The sequence below is a fragment of the Prionailurus viverrinus genome, chromosome A3 (assembly GCF_022837055.1).
Source record: "Prionailurus viverrinus isolate Anna chromosome A3, UM_Priviv_1.0, whole genome shotgun sequence".
Classification (NCBI taxonomy): Eukaryota; Metazoa; Chordata; class Mammalia; order Carnivora; family Felidae; genus Prionailurus; species Prionailurus viverrinus.
The window spans coordinates 271,952-295,985 of record NC_062563.1 but is presented as its reverse complement, the minus strand read 5'-3'; positions in this window follow the sequence as shown (position 1 = coordinate 295,985).

The window sequence follows — 24,034 nt, the reverse complement described above, 5'->3', positions numbered from 1 at the left end:
CAGGACGTGATGTGCCCTGCCCTGGGAGGAGACCAGTTGGGCTGCTCAATGTTTGATCGAGAGCACTCTGAGGTTCCAGGAGCACTAAACATGCTCTTGTGGAGCTCGAGTCTCAGTGGGTGAGACAGCCCTACACGTAAACCTCCCAGGTTTATTCCATGGTCAGGGGTGGTACGTGCAGGAGCCGTAGGGTTGGGGCATCCGAGGCAACTTGGGTTGGCCAGAACCGGCCTTGCTGGATGGTTGGAGCACAGGAATGTGCAGGCAGGGGGCTGGTGTGGCTCCTGGGGTGGGCGAGCCCCACAGGTGACTGGGCATGGGCTGAGGACAGTCCTGGAGTTGGGTTTGGTGCTGAGCTGAGAAGAGGACACGGCAGCCTCTCCCCCGGAGGAGGTGCAGCTCTGAGCTCGGCTGCTGTGCCATCCAGTCCTGGCCCCTCTGTCCACAGGATGCTGGAGGGCTGCCAGGGGCTTCCAACCCATTGTCTCTCCAGGATGAAGTTGGAGATAGAGGCAGCAGTTATGACCCGAAAGCACCAGTCACACATAAGTCTCCTGCTGGTTTTCCATTTGCATTGGCTCCTGCCTGACACTGGAGAAGTCAGCTTTTTGCAAACGTCGATGAATGATCAGTCACACAAAGGGAAATGGCAGGAGTGGTAGGTGTTTGCAGGCTGCCTTGTCAATTTGGAGCCTGATGTGGTGTCCAGAGTCTTCTTTCTTGGATTGAGAAGCAAGTGTCAGGATATATGAGTCAGGGCCAGGTTGGATGGGGAGAGCCCAGGACAAGCCAGCAGTGAAGGTGCTGGAGGGTCATGGCCCCAGCACCCAGACTGTGTGGGGGCAGGTAGGCGTCCAGCCATCTCAGCTGCTTCAAACTGGGTCTGACCCCAGGGCTCTGCATGGTGGCAGGATTCTGTGTCTATCCGCCACCCCCCACCCCCCCCACCAATGCCCTGTGGGTACACAACATGCACACGAGGGTCTGTCCCCTGCTCTTGTGCTGTCTGCTTCATGTGACGTTTGTGGAGCATCAGTGAGTTTCCCAGCTTCCAAGTCTATCCTGGCTCATGGAGGGTGGGGTGCCATCCCCAGGCCTCCCTTGTGGCCTGATTCTGCGGACCCCAAAGAAGCACTTTATTTAACCTTTCTGAGTCTATAAAACAGGTAGAATCACTTACCTGAAACGCAGGGATGATTCACTACAATAACTGTGTAAGTGGTGCCTTCTAGGGGCTCACTGAATGGTCACTTCTCTTCCTCCTGCCACTGTCCTGATCTTCATTATTGTTCTATGCAAACTCAAGCCTGCAGTGTCTCCAAGGAGATTCCACAGCTGCCTGAATGGACAGGCCGTAGCTTCAAGTTCACACAATGACTGACATGCAGGGTCGGCTGCAGGGCCATGCTCCGAGTGTCCTGTTCCTCAGGCACAGGGCTCCCAGGCTCAGGGTGGGGGCTCACAGCCCCTCCTCCCGTGATCCTGCTTATCCCTTCCAGAGTGCGAGCCTACAGCCACCCCAAGCACATGGATGTCTCCACAAGGTCAGCGGGTTCCCTTGAGGCTGCCCTCCTCCCCTGCCCTCCTCTCCAGCACCCTGCTTCTGTCTGGTCCTCTCAACCCTCCCTCCCCTTGTGCGCCCCCCCCCCCCCCCCACCGCGGGATTTGCATACAGGTGCGCCTGTCTGGTGCAGCTGAAGGGGTGGGGGCGGGGCTCAGTAGCCCACGCGGGGAGGGCCGCAGCAAGGGAGCACAGGTGGTGAGACAATGGCCACTAGCAAAGTGGGTTTATCCCCCTGCTGCCTCCTCAGAGCTGTGGCCTCACTCCCGGGCTGGTTGGGGAGGCAGGCTCTTGTGTCTGGAGCCTCTGGGGAGCCCTTGTTCTGCCATTAGCTCCCCCGGGAGCCTTGTCCTGCTTAGTGACTGTCTGAGCTCAGTTCCTTGTCTATAATTGGGTTGATGGGGGGCATGAGGAACGGCCTACAAAGGATGTGTGAGGAGTACCCTGTGGCCCAGATATGAGCTTTCACAAAGGACTCCCATGAAGACTTTCAGGGCTCCCTCCAAGTGGGGTGGTGCTCAGCCAGAATGGTGGGGCTTGGAAGGTCCATCAACAGACCTTGATGTCACTGTGTGTCTGAAGCATTGTCTTTGTTTTTGTTTTTTTAAATTAGTCTAGCAATTATCTACTGAGTAGTCCAAATGTAAAAAGGGTTGAATTTTAAAATGTAAATGTTGGACCCACATCCCAATTTTTGTGATACTGCTTTGGCATTCTTGGCCTTCTGCCACCCTGGGAGCCTCATTGATCAGAAATGTCTCACTCTCCTGGTCTCATCAGGAACTGGTTGCCACCTTGGTGAAGGTTGGGGAAGCTTCCAGTTTCACAGTACCCTCTTTTGGGTCAGCTCTGGGCCCCCTTCCAGCAGCCTCTTCCATATCTCCTTCCCCCAGGCCTATGCTCCTGGGGCTAGGGTGGCCATGTTCTGTAGGCCTGTCCCTCTTTCCTTCCAGACTCAGGGATTCTGACATTTGTGTTGGGGTCAATGTTGTTATTCAGGTCTCTGGTTGCACATGGGGTTGCCTTGCCTGGAGGTATTCAGGTGTGTGTGCGTGTGTGTGTGCGTGTGTGTGTGTGTGTGTGTGTGTGTGTGTGTGGTAGGGTCAGGTAGGTAGGGGGCCACAGGGTTCTGGGCTCCAGGAGCATTGTGGATTATTTTCCTCATGGCCTCAACGGGGCATGTTCCCTGTGTCCAAACCTGGTTGTAGCCCTTCCCACATGTACTGATCTTCACCAGCAAACCTGATGATGCACCAATCTTCTATCCTTTATTCACAAACCCATCCCCCCAGCCATCTATCCATCCAACCAGCCAGACATCCAACCAGACAGCCATCCATCCATCCATCCACCCACTGATCCCCTCCCCCCCACCTGTGCACTCACCCATCCATCCAACCAGCCACCCACCTATCCATTCACCTACCCACCCACCCATCTGTCTGCCCACCTAACCATCCCTCACCCACCCATCCATCCAGCCATCCTCCACTCACCCGTCCATGTATCCACCCAGCCTCCCATCCATCCAGGTACTCATGGATGGAAGAGCTGGGGTGCAGAGGAGTCAGGGCTATTGATGGGCTCATTGTAACCTTATTCAGGAGGCTCAGGGCTCTGGTATGTGTGGTTGGGTGGGAGGGCTGCACAGAGTTTGGAAGGTTCCAAGCTGCTCTTACCCATGAAGGCTAGAATATCTAGAGCTTGAATTGGGTTGGGGTCCAGGGAAAGGTGAAGCCTTGGGACCCTGGGCAGAGCTGCTTGGTCTGCTAGGTCACATGGGCAGTCCTGGGCTGACCAGGCACAAAGCCCTGAGGCCTCTGTTCTCTGTGGTTGTCCTTGTGGATGTATCCTTCAGGCATCTGCCCCTTCAGCCATCCTTACTGCTCCCCCCTGCCCTTCTGGCTTTGTTCATGTTCTCATCAGATGCCTCCTGCTCACTCCAGGACTGGGACTAGCAGCTGAGTCTCATCATCCCTCCCACCCCCATTCTACCTTTCATCCTATGGTGGGGCCCTTCCTCACCCAGAGGCTTTCACTAAGAACCCTTTCTCAGCTCCCACTTGAGGAAGGCACCACTGAAGCCTCTCTTTGTGGTACTGAAGCCCCAGCCCTTTGGGGCCACATCTACAAGTCAAGAACAACAATGTTGGCCTTGTAGGGGGTCCATGCACGCAGCTGCGTGACACCTAGCATAGATAGGATGTCTCTTGTTCTTCCTCCTCAGGGGCTAGACCTGTGGATCAGGTAACCAGTAAGCACACCCTGCTTAGCTCCCTTGGTGGGGCTAGTGTGTTTGTTGGGATGACAAGACAGCGTGCACCAGGCTCTGTCTCCCACTACTAGCTCCACGGAGAGCCCCAGCTGCCCTTTCCCTCTTCTGGGATCTGGGGCCCCGGCTGGGATGGGAGGCCCTAGTCACCTCCGGCCCTCACCCCAGGGCACTGTATGTGTGGCTGGGGACTGACAGTTCTGTCCCTTTACTCACCCAGGAATCTGTTCCTGTTACACCCAGAGTGTGGCATTGGCCCCAGGCTCTTGCTCTCCAATGCTGGGTGTGGCTGGAACCACCCCAGGGTCAGCATGTCCTGGGCTCCAGCTTGGGTTTCTCACGACTGAGTCTTGGGAGGGAGTACTTCTCCTGAGGTGACTAGGCTGTTGTTCTCAGACCTCAGCCTGTGGCCAACCAGTACTCACTGGCTCCAAAATCCGTTCCTGCTTCTGTGGGGGTTGGACATTCAGGCAAGGATGTTTCTCTCCCAGGGCTCTGCTGGGGAGCTCCCCTCCCCATGAACCCATCTTGACATTGTGGGCTGTGCTCTCGTGGCCGCTAATAGGCGGGCGCCACCAACCCAGCCTGCCATGGCAACCGCCCGCAGCCTCCCTCTCTGTCCAGGCTCTGGGCAGCTTTATCTCTGAGGCCATCTGTTCTGAGAGCAGAATTCCAGAGCCATTTAAACAGAGCCTGGATCAGGGCAAGGAGTGGAGCCCTCCACCCTCCCACGTGTGTGCACATGCGAGAAAACACACGCCTGCGCACACACTCAAGAACGCAACCACACACACTCACACCACATGCATGCACACGCACGCACACGCAAACGAGGCACGAGTCTCGCAGAGAGGCAAAGATAGAATCCAGGCAGGCTTCCACCCGGCCCTCACTTGCTCCTGGGCCCTGGTGGCCTGTCTCCTTTCCTCACCTCTCTCCTTTCTCTCCTTTCCTTACCTCTCTGTCTGTCTGTGCATCCGAGCCCATCCGATTTCTGCCTCACCTCTCTGCCTTTGTCTCTCCTTCGTCCCCGCAGCAGTCTCCTAGTTTGCTTGTCTATATCCATCTCTGTGTCCCATCTCCTTGACCTGGTCTCCAGCCCCTTGCCTCTGGGGCTGTTCTCTGTCTCTCTCCCACCAGTCCAGCTGATCTCTTCCTCTTGCCTTCTCTGTCCTCACGAGGCTTCTGGTCCTGTTCCTGGTCCTGGGTGTGCCCAGAACAGTCAGGCAGAGCCAGCTGCTTGCTCATTCCCCAGGTCTGGACGCTTCTGCTCTCCCTTTCCTCCCCTGCTCTGCCCCAGGATGGTCAGAGGTCGGGGGCTATCAGACACTGCTCTCAGCTTCCTGGGTTCCCCATGCCCTGGGGTAGTCTGCCCGTAGCTTCCTCTATGACCCTTCACTGTCTGGGCATGCGGTACTCAGCCTCTCTGGGACCACCCCAGTTCTTTCTGAGGTCTGACCTGAGTGCTTGTGCTGTGGCAGTGCAGTGACCTTCCCTTCTGGGGCTGAGCACTTGGTAAATCTGCTGAGAGCTGCCCATAGACAAGCAGACAGGGGAACCAAAGGGGTAGACCCGGGGGGCTTCTTGGGCACATGTATTGGGCGGGGCTCTGTTGGAGCCCACTGGAAGCCTGAACTTCCAGGTGCAAGCCTGAACTTCCAATGGCCATGATCTGAAATGCCTTCCAGGGCACCTGGCTGGCTCAGTCGGTGGAGCATGTGACTCTTGATTCCAGGGTCATGAGTTCAAGCCCCATGCTCGGTGTGGGGCCTACTTAAAAACAAAAAAAGAAGAAAAATGAAATGCTTTCCCAGCCTGGGCTTCTGTGGTCCTTGGAGACCATAACAGGCCCAACAGGGAAGGCCCTACTCTACCTATTCTTCAATCATGTAGTGCTGAACACTGGGACCTATTTAAGTCTCAACTAGGAATATACCTGTGGCTGGGCCTTCTAGGGGTCAGGGTGATTGTGCCCAATGCTGTCCTGGCTTCTGCTCAAAGGAATGGAGGTACCGCGACTGCACAAAGCCCCTGGGAGAGCCTGGGGTGGTGGCTGCATGCACAACTGGAGAAGTATCATACAGACAGAGCTCTCCCTGGGGGCCTGTAGGTCACACAGGCTCTTGTGCTGGTCCCTGAGCACACTTTAAGCAGGGGTAGGGTGGGGCAGGTGGTGGATGGTGCATGGGGGGTGGAGGAACCTTGAGGACCACTCCCTGCAGCCCCTCAGGCCTTCAGAGAATACATTCTTTGTCTCACCTGACTCTGAGCTTGTCCAAGTGGTTTTTCCATGTGACGGATTATGAAGCTGTTTGGTTTTAGTAAAGAAAACAGCACCAGTGTTCCCAGACTCCCCCCTTTGTGACTTTAAATAACCATTCTTAATTAATTACATCCAAAGGATGCATTTTCCCAAAGTTAGGGAGTCCTAATCAGATGGTATCTGTTGTGCCAGGAAGGAGCCTTTCAGACTTTCAGGGAAGGGGTCTCCAAGGTTGAGAGGCCAGGGGGTGTGAGGGGATGACCACTAGCCAACACGTATGGGCCCCACCTGAGGACCCGCAGGGAAGGTGTCCCAATTGCTCTGGCTCTGCAGATGAGTAAACTGAATCACGGAAGGGTTTGATAAGAGGTCACTTCTCTGCAAGCACATCATCACTGCAGATGAGAGACAGTGACCAACCTGGAGGGACTGCCCACCCTGCCCTACAGCCTCTGCAGCCACTTCGGTAGCCTCCACTCCCACTTGCCTCTGCTCTGCCTCCCACCTGCCCGTTTGCCCCACCTGCCGCTGTTCTCCCTGCCTCCCCACACCTTCACCAGGCTCTCTCAGTACCACCTCTAACCAGATGACTCATCTTTCATTTCCAGACTGATCTTCGCCCCGAGCCTCAGACTAGAGCCCACATCCTGGGGACAACAGAGCTGCCAATTCCCACAAACCTGCTCCCCCTGCCACAGCTCCCCTTTCTCAGTAAGTCAGCTTTGCCCCCACCCAATGGCTCAGGCTACAGCCTGGAGTCCCACCTCACATCTAGACCTTCAGCAGCCTGACCTGGGGTACTCTTGCCCTTGGACCACCTGCCTGTCTATTTCCTGCCAGTTGACCTCACTGAAGCCCTCACTGCAGGTGTGGAGACATTCAACCAGTCACAGGGCTGTGAGGAGATAGGGGATCTGCCAGATCTGCCTCCCCCTGGCTCCAGGATAGTGAAGCCTGACCCCCCAACACCTATTCCTCCAGCTTGCAAGACAGCCTTGGAGTGCCCGGCACCCTTGCTGGCCTGAGCAGATGGTTTTCATCACCAACAGGCTTTATTTAAGGGTGAGTCTATGAAGACAGAGACTGGGAGTTCCTTTTCTCAGCCATATCATGTGAGAGACCACTTTTGAGAGCTTCTGTTCTAGAGGAATGCTCTGGAAGACATGGGGCTTCATGTACCCCTCTTACCTTGCAGGGGTCCATGCCTGGGGCCCTTCATAGCCTGGAGAGCCCCACCCAGTCCTATCTTCAGGCCTGCTCCAGAGTCAGTGAATGTAGGACTCCTGTTATGGGCCTCAGCCTCCACACACTGCACCCAGGCCTCCACCTGTGGGAGGTAGACACCTGCACACAAGCAGGCCAGTACCTACAGCTGAGGATGGGATGGGGCTTCCTAGGGAGGTGACATCTGAGTTGCCTCAGGGGTAAGTGGGAGCTTCCTCCCAGCATCAGGGAAATCTAGCAGAGGGGATGGCCAGGCTCTGAGTTGGTACTGTCCAGCCAGGTCCGATCATTGTGCCAAAGGGTGCTGGTAGGCAGTGACGGGTCATGGACATGGAAGGAGGCAAGAGGGGCCATGCCAGAAAGGCCTCCTCCACTCCCACCCTCCACCTCCACTCCCCCATCATCCCCACTCTTGGTCTGGGGAGCAGTTGAAGGTCCCAACCCAAGTTCCTCCCCTTGTCCCTGCAAGTTCCACACCTCCTAACTTTACATCTCTGAGGGAGTTGGTTCCTGGCCCTCCCATTCACCTTCCTTCACCCCTCCCCACAAGCCTTTCCACGTGGGTGGTAAGTAGTCCGTAGTTCAGGGGTACAGGGGCCTGTCCCCTTGGCTCCCGTTGTGTCAGGGGGAGGCTAGGACTCTGGGGAGTCTGGATCTGATCCCACCCCACCCATCCAGCCTGGTCTTCCACCAGGTTTCTGGCCTGACTCCAGTCTGGGGTGCAGCAAAGAGAAAGGGAAAGTAGGAGGAGGAAGGGGAGGGGAGAGGGAAAGTTGGAAGAGCCCCTCCCCTCCCTCATTTGTTTGTCCCCTAGCGTGAGGGGGCTTCCTCTTTGCTTTCCCCCACCTGCAGGCGGGGCTCATTGTCTGGGGTCTCCAGCCCATTGTGTGGGGAAGGGAGCCTCATTGGCAGGGCATCAATTTGTGATTATCTGCTCCCTGGCCCTGATTGGCTGCATGAGAAGGAGACTCCCCAGGGCCCTGTGACACAGAAGTTTGTGTAGCAACTTTTTCCAGCATGATGTGACCGTGTGTCCAAGCTTCCGAGTGGAGGTGTGCCCGCCCAGCCAGGATGATGCTCTGTGGGACCTTCCTGGGTGCGTACCTTTCTCCAGCCCTGCGCACCCCTCCCTGGGCCTGTTCACACATTTCTGCCTGGCTGCCAAAGGGACTAATTAGCTGTGTGTCCGTCAGCACTCTGTGCTCTTTTCTGGGCAGCTGAGGAGGTGATAGACATACGCTTGTTCCAGAGCGAGGCCAGGGTCCTTGGCCTGATGCCTCTCCTTTCAGCTGATTGCGTGGCTTGCAGACACCCCTGTTAAGGCTGCCCTGTTTGTGGGCTTGCCTTCAAAGGTTGAAGGTGAGAAGGACAGTGGGTGGGGGGAGGTGTATGTGTGCAGGTGTAGGGACCATGAGACTCTGGGAGAAGGTGGGGTGGAAAGAAGGCATGTGTGTATACTGACCAATATGCACCTGAGACTAACTGTAGTAAAGGGGCTTTGGCTGGGACTGCTGCTGTTTGTGTTCCCAGCATGTGCAGAGTTGTCCTGTGTGTGTGTGTGTGTGTTTGTGTGTGTGTGTGTGCATGTGTGTGTGAAACATTAACACAGTGTTAGAGCAAGAATTAGTGTGTGAGCCCCACAATATCCTCCCAAATTTGTATGTCTTCTTACTATGTATGTTCACACAGTGTCAAAGGGTTCGTGTGTTTGATGTTCCAGCATAAAACCATCTCACAATATGAACCAGAGAGAGAGAGAGAGAGAGAGAGAGAGAGAGTGTGTGTGTGTGTGTGTGTGAAAGGCTCACAACCCAGCAAGTGTGAGACAGGCAGAGTCAGCCCAGGGTGTTGGTAAGAGAGGCTCTCGGTTTTGTTTGCTCCATCTGCCAGAGCCTGCCTGGGGCAGCGGCCCCCTCGCCCTCAGCTGTTCCTATACAATATTAATGCTGACCATCTCGGCTCCACACACAACGGCCCTAATTGTCGTCTGCAGCTTTAAGGCGGGCGCCCATCTGCAGGGAAGCTTTCAGAAGGAAACAAGAAAACTCTCACCCCCAGCTGGTCACCGGAGAAGGTGCCAATTACAGATGCAGAAAGTTTAGACCAAAATTACTTGAAAGAGTTTTTATGAAGCAAATGAACTGACACTTGGAATGTCTGTGTGCAGATTTGCACAAGTAATTACATTTTATTTGAAATGATCTTACCAGCTAAGCAATCATTAAGCCTGCTTCCCCCACCTCCCACAAAGCACTTCCTTAGCAAGCAGTCACAAGTTTGGTTTTGCAAATCTCCCCCTTTTCTCCCTGTGTGGAGTTAGGAGGACCCTCCAGTCGGACGGATGTTGTTCCCTGTGGATCTCCCAAACTTAAAAGTCCTATGCAACTTGCCGACAGATTTTTACCAAATAAAGCTTAAAGAACAATATACTCCATTCTTAGTTATGGAAAAGAAAATATGTTATGATTAAAAGAGTCCTGGCAGTTTTCCACCCTGTATAAGAAAGTTTTCAGTTATGCCTTGCTGTTGTCCCTTGCAAGCGGGGCCGGGGGACTTGGGTTAGACTTGCTTCTCCCAGCCCGGAGTCCTGACAAGACTTCAGTGTGCTGAGAACAAAGGGCCTGGCTCCAGGGGGCGGGAGCGCTGTCCAAAGTGCTGATCAGACCGCAGGCGCGTCCGCACCCACCGCTCGGGCTGAAGGAAGAAGCCAAACCTTAGCAAGTTGCCGGCACAGTCCCTTCCCTGCTCCTTGCCTGTAACCACTCTTTGTTCTCTAGATGGAGTCGGCTAAAGATTTTGAACCTTTCCTCATCAAAACCCATCTTCTGAAACGGCTCATTCAACTGTAACCTCCCGGGGCTTCTCTCCAGGTTCTTGGAACAGGCAGCGATTTGAAATTTCCAAGCACATTCAGAAATGCTCACCCGAGCAGCCTCAGGTGGAGTCCGAAGGGTCCGTTCCCGGCCACCGGAGCTACACACCTCAGGAAGCCGTGGTTGCTCAATGGGGGAGGTGTGAAATGATGAAAGGCAGAGGTTTGCACAAGTACAATTTATGTTACCTGGAAAAGAGTTATGCTGCACCGGGGCCTTTGGTTGCACATACTGATCTCTCCCCGTTGTTGATTCTGTTTGTTGTTGTTCTCTAAGTTTGACTGTCACATATCTGAATTAAATACTTTCATGAAACACTGGGTATTGTTGGGGAATACGGCTGATTCAGCACCGGCCCTCCCTTTGATTCTATCTTCCTCGCGGAACAATGGCGTGCAGGGCTGCCCGAGCCTGCAGCCTGCCGATAAGAGTTTAATAGAATTTCTGAATGCCAAAGGTTTGGGATGTAAAATATCCCAGCACTCACAGCGTGTCCAGAGGAGACAGAAAATGGCTTTTCAGGAGAGCTCTCAACTGAATATGTCCTTCTATGCTAATGGATGTGAGCTCACAAAAGAATAAAAACAATGGTAGGCAGTCATTGTAGGAGCCTCAAACTGTTCTCATTTGGCTAATTAATATTTCATCCTCAGTTTTACCAGTGAACGCTTGCGTTTATTTCCTTTTACTCAGTTTAAAAGATTGCCCCGAGTACATTATGCATTTTGTTTGTTGAGAATAATGTGTGTGTATATAAGAACTGAACATACTTGCTTTTAGTATGAAGCTCCTTGGTTTACGTGTAATGTGGCAACAACACTGCGTGTTAAAAATAATCGCTTGCGGAAGAGTTTCAGCTGATTTTTAGAACATGCTTTCTCTGAGGAAGCTGTTTTCTCTCTAATTCATGCTTTTGGTAGCCTGAGCTTTTTAATGCTGATTAAGTTGCCGGGGTGGGGGTGGGGGTGGGGGTGGGGGTGGGGGTTGTGTTCCTGCATAACGAACCAGGAAATGATATTTACTACGTTGAAATCTCTGCCCTGAACTTCAGAGCCAAGGGCTGGCCTGCTTTTGCACTGGTCTGAGGCAGCCGCTCTTCACAGGCATCTAAAACCCAGCTTGTGTCCTGTCTCACGGTACAGTTTCTAACAAACTGATTATGATAATGAACGTTTGTTTGCCTGATTTATCAGGCAAGTTTGGAAGGAAGTTTGGATAGTAAGCAAGAATACCCTGGCTCTCACTGAGGTAGTTCCTGCATTTATCCTTGAAAGTGGAAAACAATTCGGCTGTTTGAGGAGTAGGTGGGCAGTTCCATTATGTGTGTGATGCCTTTTCCTCCTCTCGATTTTCATTGGATAGCTCCTTTCAGGCAGTTGAAAAAGACTCAAAAAGAGCAGAGAACTTGAGCTGTGTGTTTCCCTCTGGTTGGGATAAGCTTAGTGACTTTAGGGCATAGAGTACTTGTGCCCAAGATCTCATTAAGAGGATTTTATTATTTTAAAACTTAAACCAAAAACGGAATGTGTGATAAAAGAAAAAATATCTTTTCCTGATCTATTCTTTGTGTGTATGCCTTTATTTTTGGGTCTGTGGTCATAGGTACCTTTTACGAACTTCAAAAAAAAAAAAAAAAACAACACATATCCTTGTAAGTCACTGATACTTGAACATGCAGATGAACCACTATGTAACCCTCCTGGTTCATCTGAGTAATAAATTCTGCAGTCCATTCTTTATGATGGTAGGTCATATTCCTAACCACCAATAAATATTGTAAAGTACTTTCGCTGCAGCCGTGCTAACCCAGGGCATCTGTCATTCTGGTTGCTGCTATTAGGAATTATTGGACTGAACCACTGCTGGAAACAGCACAGGGGGGTGAGTATGGCGGCTGTGACGCTCTCTGCCCTTTTGTGTGTTTTGCATAAAAAACCCCCAATCATGCTGCATATTAATTATGATTCAGTGTGGGCAAACACAGGCACCTTCTGTTGGCTGATGCTTGGAGCAGGAGACAGGGGCTCTGCCGGCCTGGGCACCTCTCACTCCCCAAGTCAGCAGACCCATCTTTCTGATGCTATACTGTAAATTTATTTCACCTCGGAGAGTAAACAGATATATTGGAGCCCCAAGGGTTCATGGGTAGCGTATTTACAAAGGAGCCTCTCCGCCAGCCCGTGCCACCGCTGCTAATGAGAGCGGTCATTAAGTAAATGAGACGTCGCCTTTAGCTGGCTTAGGAGTCGCACACTAAGGGGAGAAGATATTTAATTGAAACCCGCACACAGGCTTCCCCACATGTGACCGCTGTAAGGGAGGCAGCTGCCTCCCCTCTCCTCCCCCGTCCACCCTGCACCCCCCATGTAAATTTCATGATTGCTTTCCGTGATGTCATTTTGAAGGAGGACAGACAATAGCTGTGGGGAAAGGTAAGTCCATGTTATGCTCTTTCGCTGACAAAGGCAGATATCCAAGCGCTTGGCTTTTCCCCTTGGACCGAGACAGGGAGAGGGCGCGCGAGCAGAGTTAATTTCTAAGATGAAGGCTTTCTTTGCAGGAAAAGCAGGTCTGGGGATGGCTTTTTAAAGCTGCTCTGTTGGACTGAGGCTTTCTTCTCCTACCGGGTCTGCCCGTGGCTGTTTTCCTTCTCTTTTTCTGTCTCTCCCTGGCTTGTTCACGCGCTCGGCCTCTCTGAGAGTCTAGTGGACACGTAGTGCGTCTGACAGAAAAGACATTGGGGGTATCGTGTACCAAGGCAAGAAACTTTATGTGCATTTCTGGAAGAGGAACCCAGCAGCTATGTGGTGGGGGGAAATGCTGCCTTGTTAAACAGAAGACTTCTCTGAAGTGGGGATCTCAGAGTTGGTACCTCGTGTGAGCCCCCACCCAAGACACCGAGGAGAGATGGTCATGTGAGCATTTTGTCTTTGCGTGTCATGTATTTCTAAACTTAAAGAGCAGCGTCTAGGGTGCATGTGTTTGTGGGGTAGGCTCACAGAACTCAATACTGGCTGTCCTTCTCAGCTCCGTTTCCTGCCGTGAGGGGGGTCATGAGTGTGGTTGCTTATAATATTAGTGTAACTGAATTTGTGTATTTAAAACTGAAAATCAGGGTTGGCCAGGAAAGATGGTGTGAGCTTTGAACAACATAATGCCGTTGCCCGTGGGATATGTTCTGGGGCGAGGGACTTTGTTTTGTCCGTTGGATTCATTTCCTTCTTTGTGAATCAGGAAATAAACAAGCCCATGGTGGCCCTAGTGTTGTGGTAGCGGGTCCTCACCACGAGGGTCCTACTTACTGTTTCTGAGTCACAGAGGGCTTTTCGGGTCTCAGTGCCTCCTTCGCATCAGTGGACATCATTGGCTGGTCAAGTTGGGCATGTAATTTCTGAAACAAAACATCTGAGAGGTGTGTCTGGTAGTGGGCCGTCAGGCTGTGTCACTATAGTGGTGATAATGATAGTGATTATTACTATTATCCTTTTGGGAGAGGGAGGTGAGGAATTTTGCCCCAGTGGTCTAAAAAACAAACCTTGAGGTTAGAGGAACCTGAGGGCATCTCTGAGGCTGGTGGCTGAGCGAACAAAAGGCAGGAACAGTGGTGGGACAAACCTCGAGGAGGTGAGCCTCAGTCTTGGCGAGCGGCTATGCTCGGACTCGGACTCTTGAGATGCTGGCAGAGCCCGCCCTGCCCTCACTCCAGCCCCGTGTGTGTGTGGGGGGTGTCCTTGCCTGGGGCTGGGTGGAAGCCGGGGAGAGGCCCAGGATCCTCACCACCAGGGCTTCCTTCCCATTGGTCCTTGGCTGTGATTATCACCTCCTTCCATATGGCCCTGTTAATTAATGGTAAACAAAATAGTAGGAGAGCAGAGATTGGAGTTTTGTGGTGCCAGCAGGGAGGGTGTCACCAACAGGGCAGGACTCTGCCTGTCTCCCCAGAGTTGTTCACTGTGCAGAGGAGGCTGATCGGGGTTTAGAGAGCAGTTTGTTTGCAAAGACGAGGTGGCAGTTTCATGATCCGTTGTGTTCCTGGACCTGGAGACTGGAGGCCCCTATAAGTTCCCTCTCCACCCCCGGCACCACCTGATCTCACAGGATGTTTAAGGATCCAGGGACCTGAGCAGGGGCCGTGGAGAGCTTGACGTGTGTGAGAATTTGACGTGGAGGCCTTTCCATCCTGGAACCACCTGGGCTCTAACTTCCTTGGACCACAGGGCCCAGATGTGGGCCTGGGAGCTCTCCAGGGCAGGGGAGCTGCTTCTGTGTAAAGTGTAACCCAGGGGGCCTGTGTGACCCTCAGGCATTGTCCGCAGGTCTGGAGGCAGCCCCAAATATTCAGAGCCAATGCTCTGGGCGCTCTTGGAAGATTCTGGTAAAGGCAGCTGTCACCCATTGCCCTGAGTCCTCCTGGTGCCAGAGGGGGAGAATCTGTGGGCAGAGCCTTTGGTGCTACAAAGTTGCTCTGTCCTGGAGCTGGGGCAGGGGTCTCAACAGCTTTTACTGGAAAGCCCCGTCAATGCCCAGAGGCATCAGGGAGAGGCTGGCAGAGAGTGTTGCCATGGGAGCCCTCACTGGGCACTCAGACGCGCCCCAGGCAGCTGACCTATCCCCTGGCCCTGGCTGTGGGGGGCAGTCTTCCTTGGTGCCGCCCAGAGCCCAGCCCCTCCTCTCTGGGCCCTCTTGTCCTCCTCTGGCCTGGGGTCACCAAATGTGTCCATGAGGACATGGGTGGCTCTGAGTGAGCATGTGGGGTGGGGCAGGGAGGGTCTGTGCTAACTCTGGTTGGTGGAGTTGGGAGTGTGTGCGGCTCAGAGCTGGGCCGATAGCTGTCCTGGGGGCACCCACCCTTGGGCAAAAGTTTGTGTGGACCAGCACTGGGCAGAGACAGCAGGACAAGCTTCCTGCAGACTGAAAATGTACCAGACAAGTACCCCTGGGCCTCCCACAGCCACCCTGATGGCAGTGGGCCGGCTGGTGGGGCCGAGCTCCTCCCTGATGGACTCCACTCAAGAGGCATGTCTTCTGGGTGAAGAGTGAGCAGGTCATGGTGCTGCTTAACCCTGCCTGGGCTGGGGATGGTGAGACCAGAGTCGACCAGAACACCTTGGTCAGCTCTTGTCCTGGAGCAGACCGGGAGGCAGGGAGCTGGCCTGGCCGGCAGGACCGAGGTGTGTCTGTTGGGCAGGAGGGGACAGCCAGTAGTCACCTGATCCTGGGGCAGACAGGGCACTGGGCAGCCAGACTTGCACATTACTCAGGCATATTGGAAAGATAAACCCTGTGCCTGTCCTGGCCCTGGAAGACCCATTCCAGATCTCCCTTTTGTTGGCTTTTATCTTGTAGAGTACTGGACAGGAGAGCCCAGAGGGGACCTGGCTGGGGGTGCCCTCCCTCTACTCCCCTCAGCTTCTAGATTCTCCCCCTCTGCTCTTTCCTTGTGAACTCACTCAGGAATAAGCCAGAATTTAGTTGTCTACAGATGTAATTTTAATGGGAATTTTGTGGTGTGACTTTTACACAAAAATGGTCTTCGGGAGCCAGCAACATTTCGAGATTATCAGCCCCCAAAATGCTGTGTTTCCCAGAAGGAATGAGAACAGCTGCCACTGGTGGTGCCCCCAGGGTGGCTCTATGCTACTTGAAGACCACCCCCCCCCCAGGATGGCTCTGTGCTCCCTGAAGACCCCCCCACCCAGGATGGCTCTATGCTCCTTGAAGCCCCCCCCACCCCAGGATGGCTCTGTGCTCCCTGAATACCACCCCCCCCCAGGGTGGCTCTGTGCTCCCTGAAGACTGCCCCCCCCTGCCCAGCTCTGTGCTCCCTCAAGACCCCAGGACCTGTTCTTTCTTAGAAGCCCCTCTATAGGGATAGCCTGCTACCCAGCCTAGAGTGCTTGCTGGAGTGGAATGTCTTGAGGTTCTCCACATATTTTCTGTCTTTTATGAACAGCTGAATTTCCCCAAATGTTGCCTAAAGAAAATCCTGAAAACAAAACGGGATAGACGTTTTTCACCTGACTTGAAATGCTTTTGCTCTCAGACTTCCATCAAGCTTGCTTCACAGAAGATAGATTACTGAATACTTACAATTGGTGTCCTCTCTATCTTCAGCATTACTGAAGCCGACCCTGTGTTGGTTTCGCACGTTTTCCCTTGCTTGGCTTATGCGGTTAGGAGCAAAGATGCTTTACTTATGAGAACAGGGGCTTTACCCATTGTTTCTTCCTTCCTGCCTTTTACAATGTGTACTTAAAAAACGCAACGTTATTTCAATCAAATGACATGCAAGTAACTCAGAGGACAGTTCCAATGTGCCCCAGCCAAGCTGTGAATATACCTGCCTCTGTGGGGATTAGTCCAGCGGTTGGAGAGGTTGTCAAGCACTGACGAGCGTCCAGGGCCTTGTGGCCACCTTCCGGCCAGCCCTGGGGACTGGAAGGGGCGGTTTGCCCCGGGATCGCTCGGATTCGGTACACCAGGGGGTTGTGGCCTGCACGGGGGGTGCGTGTGGCAGGTCCTTGAAGGACGGGTTGGCTCGGTCTCCCTGCATTGCTCAGGGTGGTGGGCAAGGTGCGAGTGAGCGTGTGTGACTTGGATGTTGTGAGGAAAAGCGGACGCGCCATATGGTCTGAGTTGCTGACAGATTAGCCTGCCGGGCTTCCACCTCTCACCCTCACGCCTGGCTTCACACCTTGATCGTGCTCGACATCAGTCTGAGGGTGCCGGCAAAAGCCATCTGGGTCCTCTCCCTTTTCCCCACTTTGTTGCCTAAAAACGACACGTGAGAGGAGTAGCACAAGGGAGAGGGTCCCTGGAGCCCCAGGGCTGCTCTGCCTCTGCCCTGGAGGGAGAGGGTCTTAGGTTCTCTCTGCTGGGCCCGACCTTAGCGCCCCACCAGGCTCTGGTGCCTGTTTTAGAAGGTCCTAGAGGGACTGTGGCGCTCCCAGACCTCAAACTGACAGCAGCAAATGCCTCGGGAGTGATGCCCTGGGTCGCAGTGCACCAGACCCGTAGTTCTGAGGGTCCCGGAGGCGCATCGCTGATTTCGGAGCCCTTCAGTCTTTACGGGACTTGTTGAATCCTGACACGAATCAGCATCAGCAGCCAACCTGTGTACATCCGAGTGGTTCCTAACTGGAAGGGCAGGCTGTTCTCCGGAAGGCCTTTCATAGACTCAGAGCTTCTCCTGGGATGTGAATAAGGAGCCTAGGGACAGGGGTCTTCTCAGTGCCGGTTTTTCTGGGGCAGTGACCGTCCTAGGGTCCCCTAGACTAGGTGGTTCAAAGCAGCCTGCTCAGTCACAGGACTGCTAACTGAACAATTAATTGGTTTGTTGATCACTGTTTTGCACATGGAGCTGTGCAAAGTCAGAGTCTGGCATCCAAAGTAGAGAGTGCCTCTTGTTAGCACTTTTTAATGGTCTGACTTTGTTTTGGAGAGATGGTTTAGATTTTTGTCTGATCTGTTTTATTTCCACAAAGCTGAGGCCCCAATCCCAGGAGCCCGACCCCAGCTGCGAGTGCTTCTTGAGGCCTCGTTTTGCACCAAAGCAGATTAGCTGGGAGGGTTCCCCTCCCTGCAACACACACAAGCCAGCAGTTTCCACCATCTGTGAAGGGCCTAAAGCCTTCTCTCATCTAGTGGTTCTGATGCTTCCTAGAGAGGCCATGAAGCAGTCCGAAAAGCCCACAGAGGCCCTGAAGTACTGAAGTTGGGGGTCTGAGTCCTCGGTGCATCAGCCCACAGGGAGAAGAAAGGTAGATTTGTTATTAGAACTTCATCCGGCGAAGCTTTGTAGCCCCCTGGAAGGCTGGAGCAGGTCATGAGGGATCAGCTGTCGGCTGCTGGGCCCTGGCTTTGCTTGTCTGGCTGCCAAACACACACGTTCGGCTTCTAAGTTCTGAACCTGTAGCTGGGTGTGGAGCTCCCTTCATGCCCCAGCATCTGGGCTCTCTCGCTCAGCTTGCGGGCTGCATCTCTGGCATCTAGAGGCCCAAATGGACTCTGGTAATGAGTTAGAGCCCATTCTTGTGATGCAGGATGCGTTCCTAGAGAGAGCACTCTGATGAGCACGTGTGTTAGCACAGGGTGGGAGGTTCTCCCAGCCCTGTCCTGCTTTGCACCCTCCCAGTGAGGGCCCCCTTCCTGCCCAGAGTCACTCCCAGGCCAGTGGCTTATGGTCTGTGTGAAGTGTTTTTGTTTTCTCCAATTTCTATTGAGTGCTGGTTCTCTGGGTGCTGAGCACTGAACACTCAGATTGGGAAATTAGCATGTGCACTCCCCAATATTTCTAAGCCTAAAAGGCAGCCAGGTGGGCTGTTGCTGGGCAGTGCTAGGAGGATGACAGGTGGGTCCCCCCCCCCGCCTGAAAATTGGGGGTGACTCTCAGCCCTGGAGCTGAGGCTACAATTAAACTCACCAGGGAAGAGCTGCATCATGTCAGCCGCCTGGGGGCTCACACTTCTCTCCCGAAACAGGAATGCTTCCATGTCCTGCAGTTAGAGGGACTGGGGGTGGGATAAGGAAAAGGGCACAGTTGTCGAAACTGCCTCCCCCACCCCCGGGGCTTTGAGCCCCCCCCCTCCCCCACAAGCTGCCTGTGTCTGCCTACAGCATGCTCTTCCTGCCTGGATTTTCAGGTCAGCCGCCTGAGAGCCTTCTGACTGAAGGGGACACAAGCCAGGGTGCAGACAGACCCTAAAGGAAGCTTCAAGCAGCTTACTTTCACTGCTTGTATGAGAGAGAGCCCATTCTAGTCGGGTCACCTTCAAACCCTAAATAAAGTGTGTTTTCAATGAGGACGGAAGTGACCATCCTTCCTCTCCCTGGGCTGGACAGTTCTGATTAAGAAAGGCGTTTCTGGGACTCATGGACAGGAGGCACAGGAGCAGAATTCCAGAGAAGGCCTCTCCTGACCCTGGGAGGCCAGTGTGTGCTCTGAAGACCCCAGAGACCTACAGGGAGGGTGCCCAGAAACTAGCCCTCTTGGTTCTCAACCTGGTGGATGAGGCCAGAGCCGTCCTGTTCCCTTCTCACAGCCTTTGTTTCCCCGTGTGCTCTCTAGGATTGAGGCAGGTCACTCTAGATGTAGCCGGTGTGTCTGATCTCGGCTCAGTGAGGCAGGCCTAGGGGTCAGCCTAGCCTTCCACACCCTCCTTTCTGAGCACCTGGCATGTCCCATGCTCTGGGCCTTGGAGAGCAGCAGCCACGGACACAGCAACGGGTGGTGGGGTCCTGGAGGCTGTGAGTGGGTTTCAGTGATAAAGTGGACCCCTTCCCTAGCTCCTCCTCTGGCCTGCAGCCAGGTTTGGTCAATGGGGTTGGTCAGGAGGAGTGGGACGGAGGTCCCCACCCCAACGCCTTCGCAGACACACTAGCTGCATCCATTTCCCTTGGGCTCCTTCCTTGCTTCTCCTAGCCTCCTGTTCTCTGTTTTTCCTGTTGGCCTGGAGGGGTCTGGGATGTGGGAATGCAAGGGCTTTTGGAAGCCACCTGGCCCCTCATGTGGGGGCAGAGCGCATGTGAGTTTGCTGGCTGACTCACCAGCCCGGGTGGAGGTGGCGACTGGGGTCACCATTGAACCCCACTTGGGGTGGAAATGTTCTTGAAATTCCTGCGGACCTGCATGGAGGACCCAGTTGTGCTGAGTGGTCTGCTCCTGTTGCCGTCATTCCTGGCACCTGCTTGGGTGTTGGAGGCTTGGCCCAGGTGACTCTGAGGTAGAAGCAGGTCGCCACTGTTGTGCCCCTCCTGGGACACTTGGGCACCCTGGGGCTGGGCGCTTTCCCCTCGATCCTGAGACCCTCCCTCCCCTGCTGGCGGGCTCACTGACAGGCCTCCTGGAGAGCTGTCCTGTGATTTCTTTTGGAAAGTCATTATTATGCCGAGCAGTTTAGCTGTTGTTTTTACAGCACTGGTAAGGTTAAAAGCAATAATAATAATAATAATATAGGAAAGACTCAGCCACAGTAACTGCCTGCAACATGCTATTTGCATTTTTAAGGAAACACTTCTTTGAGACAGCTTGGGTGAAAGGTCACTATTTGCATATAAATGGAAAAGAAAGTGTATGAAGCTGGAAGTTACATCTGTATTATTTTCCCAGCAGTGAGCTGCTGTTGGAGAGATTAAGGGACATGGCTTGGATTTGGCTTTTATAGAATAGAGAAAGTACCAGCGAGGCTGATTTAGAAGCAAAATAATGAGAGAAATGTGCAAAGCTATAGAACTGCCAACTCCCCTGCCCCCACCTCTCTCTTCCCTCATTTTCACCTAAACTCAGCAAAAGCAGGTCTGCTTTGCTCCACTCAGCAAGTCTCCATTTTACTTCTCTCTGAATTCCAGCTTAAAAAAAAAAAAAAGAGCAAACCTTGCCCTCATTTTCCCCTTGGCCCTGATTGTGTTTCCTGCCAAAAGGTGGTCTAGTGGGTGGGATGCCAATACAGCCTCAAGACCTCCCAAACTCAGGACAGAGACCCCACTGCAGCAGAGCTGGCCCTTCCAGGGCCTGGAGCAGAGAAGGACCCCTGAGAAGTGGGGGCTGAGGACAGGTTGCTCAGGTCTGGGAGCTTCTGGGGGCTGCAGGAATATCTGGGGAAGGGGGAATGAGGGGTCTCGAGGGTGCCCCACCTTTCCTTCAGCCCCTACCTGAAATGTTCAGGGCACAAGGTGCCCCTTCCTTTAGGGTTTTCAGGGTTGTTAGACTCTCCTGAGGGCCTGCCCCACCCTGCCCCGCTGTCCCTGGGCTCTCTAGAGGGAAGTGGGCAGGCTGAGACAGTTGGAGCTGTTCTTGGCCCAGGATGTTTTGGCCATTGTAGGCTTTAAGGAGCAGTACTGGAGACCAGAAGGTGGAGACATGAAGCTAGAGGGGCCTGAGGGCCCCTCTCCCGAGCTCTGGCTTCAACCCCTCCTCAAAGAGGCCTCCCCTGACCACCTGTTGGTGAAATCACACCCCACACCCCACATTTTAAAAATATATTTTGAAACAAGCTCAAGCTCATGGAAACGTTTCAAATGCAGGACAAAACCCGTTTTTCCTGAGGCACTTGAGAGTATATTTGCCAAGTCTATGTCCATGACCCACTTGTTTGGGTGTTTCCAACAAAGAAGAATTTCTCCTGCAGAATCATGGTCACCTGTATGGGCATCTGGTCCTCAGACAGTGTACAAACTCTTCCAGATGCCCCAAAGGATGGGCTGAGAATCATGCTATGTGTTCAGTCTTCGTCATGACTTTTGCCCTTCGGAAGAATGCTTGTCAGTTTTTTGTAGAATGTCTCTCAATTTGGGTTTGTTGGCTGCTCCCATGACTGGACTTGGCTTATGTGGAAACACCCAGGTGTGAGGCTCTTCTCCATGCACCTTGATGCTGCTACTTTGGTCACCGGGTTAGATGGCACCATTCCACCCTTTGCTGCTGCAATGACACTTTTTTCTCTTTACAGTTCCTAGGTATTTGGGAAGGTACTTGGAAACTATGGAAATACCTCACTCATCATCAAACTACCAATTTATTTATTTTTATTGATCCCTGTATTGACTCATTACTTATTTTATCCAATGGGCTATAATTGTTATTTCGATGCTTCTCCTTGTGGGCCAGTGAGACCACCCAAAGTGGCTTCAAGTCCCGATGCTTCCCCATTACTTTCTGAATGCATCCTTGCTCACCCCAGGCTTCTGTTGTGCTTTCCTGTCCACAGCTTAGAACCCACCCCACAGCACCTTTTCGGGGGAGGGCTTGGTGCTGGGTGTGCTCCCAGCCTTTCAGTGGACATGTGTGTGCACGTACACACAGTTACACATGTGCATACTTGCACCTACATCTGGACTTCTCTATTTTCTCTGTATGTCAAAAAGCACAAGTTCACACTGATGCCCTCCAGTATGAATTCCCCCACAGGGTATATTCTAGGTTTCTGCCTTTCTGTGTAACTTCTTGCCCCAACAGCAAGAAACCTGGTTTCCATTATCCTTTTTTTTAAAATGAATGTAATTTATTGTAAAATTGGCTTACATATAACACCCAGTGCTCATCCCAACGAGTGCCCTCCTCAATGCTCATCACCCACTTTCCCCTCTCCCCCACCCCATCAACCCTCAGGTTGTTCTCTGTATTTAAGAGTCTCTTGTGGTTTGCCTCCCTCCCTCTCTGTTTGTATCTACTTTCCCCACTCCCCTTCCCTTCCCCCATGGTCTTCTGTTAAGTTTCTCAAGTTCCACATATGAGTGAAAACATATGCTCTTTCCTTTTCTGACTGACTTATTTCACTCATCACAATATCCCCCAGTTCCATCCATGTTGCTGCAAATGGCAGGATTTCATTCTTTCTCACTGCCAAGTAGTATTCCATTGTATATATAAACCACATCTTCTTTATCCATTAGTCAGTTGATGGACATTTGGGCTCTGTCCATAACTTGGCTGTTTCCATTGTCCTGAATATATATACTTATTTGATCAACACCCCTTCCCTCCTCTCGGGTGCTGCCCACTATGCCAAAGCCCCCTCCTCATCCACAGTTCATGGGACAGCCCTGTACTCCACTTCAGGCCAGACCTTCTAGGGGATGCTTTCTCCTCCTGCTTGGAGTCTGACACTAGGGGGACTCAAGGGCCTAGTCTGCCCAGGACTGTGGGTTCATGGGCTGTGCTGCAGGAGAAACCCAGTGTAATGTATATATAGCTTCAGGGCTGGATTCTTCTGCTACCTTCCCTTCGAGCAACTTTCTTACATTGAGCAGCATCTTTTTTTTTTTATCCATTTAGTTTCACTGTTGGGCCAAGTAGTAGATACCAGGATTATTTCTCATACAAGTTTTTGTTTTTCTTTTTCTTGTAGATAATCATCCCCACCCCTCTCCCCCTGGCTTACTTAGTGTCCAGTGGGTGGCATGCTTTGGGGACTCATGTGTCTCTGGAAGTATTTTTATTCTACTATTTCCCTTGATTGATATATTGTCTGGGCATAGACAGCATACAGGTTGATTTTCAACCTTGCAGTTTTGAAGTTCTTGCTTCCTCACTGAGAAACCTGATACCATTTTGACAATATCTTTCGTCTGTGACCTTTCCCCTGTGGAAGCTTGTAGGGCCCTCTCGGTACTCCTGGTAGTTCAGAATTTTACTGTGGCTCAGCTTGGTTGGAGCAGGTGTGTGTTCACTAACTGCTGGGTACTTAATGGGTCTTCCAATCTAAAAATATAATTTCCTTTAGTTCTGGGAAATTATTTTTTATTACTTAGTTCATACTTTTCTCTCCCATTTTTTTTGGTTCTCTTTTTTCTGGACCTCTGGAGTCGGGTGGGAGGTCTCACCTAGTTTCCCTCCTTATTCCTGTCTCCTTATTTACTTTTCTAGTATACATCTTCACTTCTACCTGCTAGGTCTTGTACTGGATTCTTCATGTTGGGTTTACATTTTATTTCCAAATTGGGAAAGACAGACATGGTGCTGGGGAGCCTTCCCAAATAACTCCCATACCAGTCTCCAGCTTCTGCCACTGGCTGGGCCAGGCCACGTCTACTCTGTCCAGCTGTCCTGGGCTCTGTTCTAGTTCCTGCTCTGCTGTCCATGCTGTGGAGGAGGGAGCCTTCTAAGACATGGGCCTGTTCATCCAGCACAGGTTCCTAGATGCACTGCACCCACCACGGTTCTGGCCCATAGATGTGGGAAAGGTCCTAGGAACAAGGATCTGGGATTGGGGTCTTAATTTGAACTTGGAGAGGTGCTAGATTGCCTTCTGCAGCCACTGGGAGCTGTGTGACAGGGGCCTTTGTGCCCTTTAAGGGCCTTGCCTTCCTGCCTCCGGAGGCATGGTTTGGACCTCAGGGCTTTG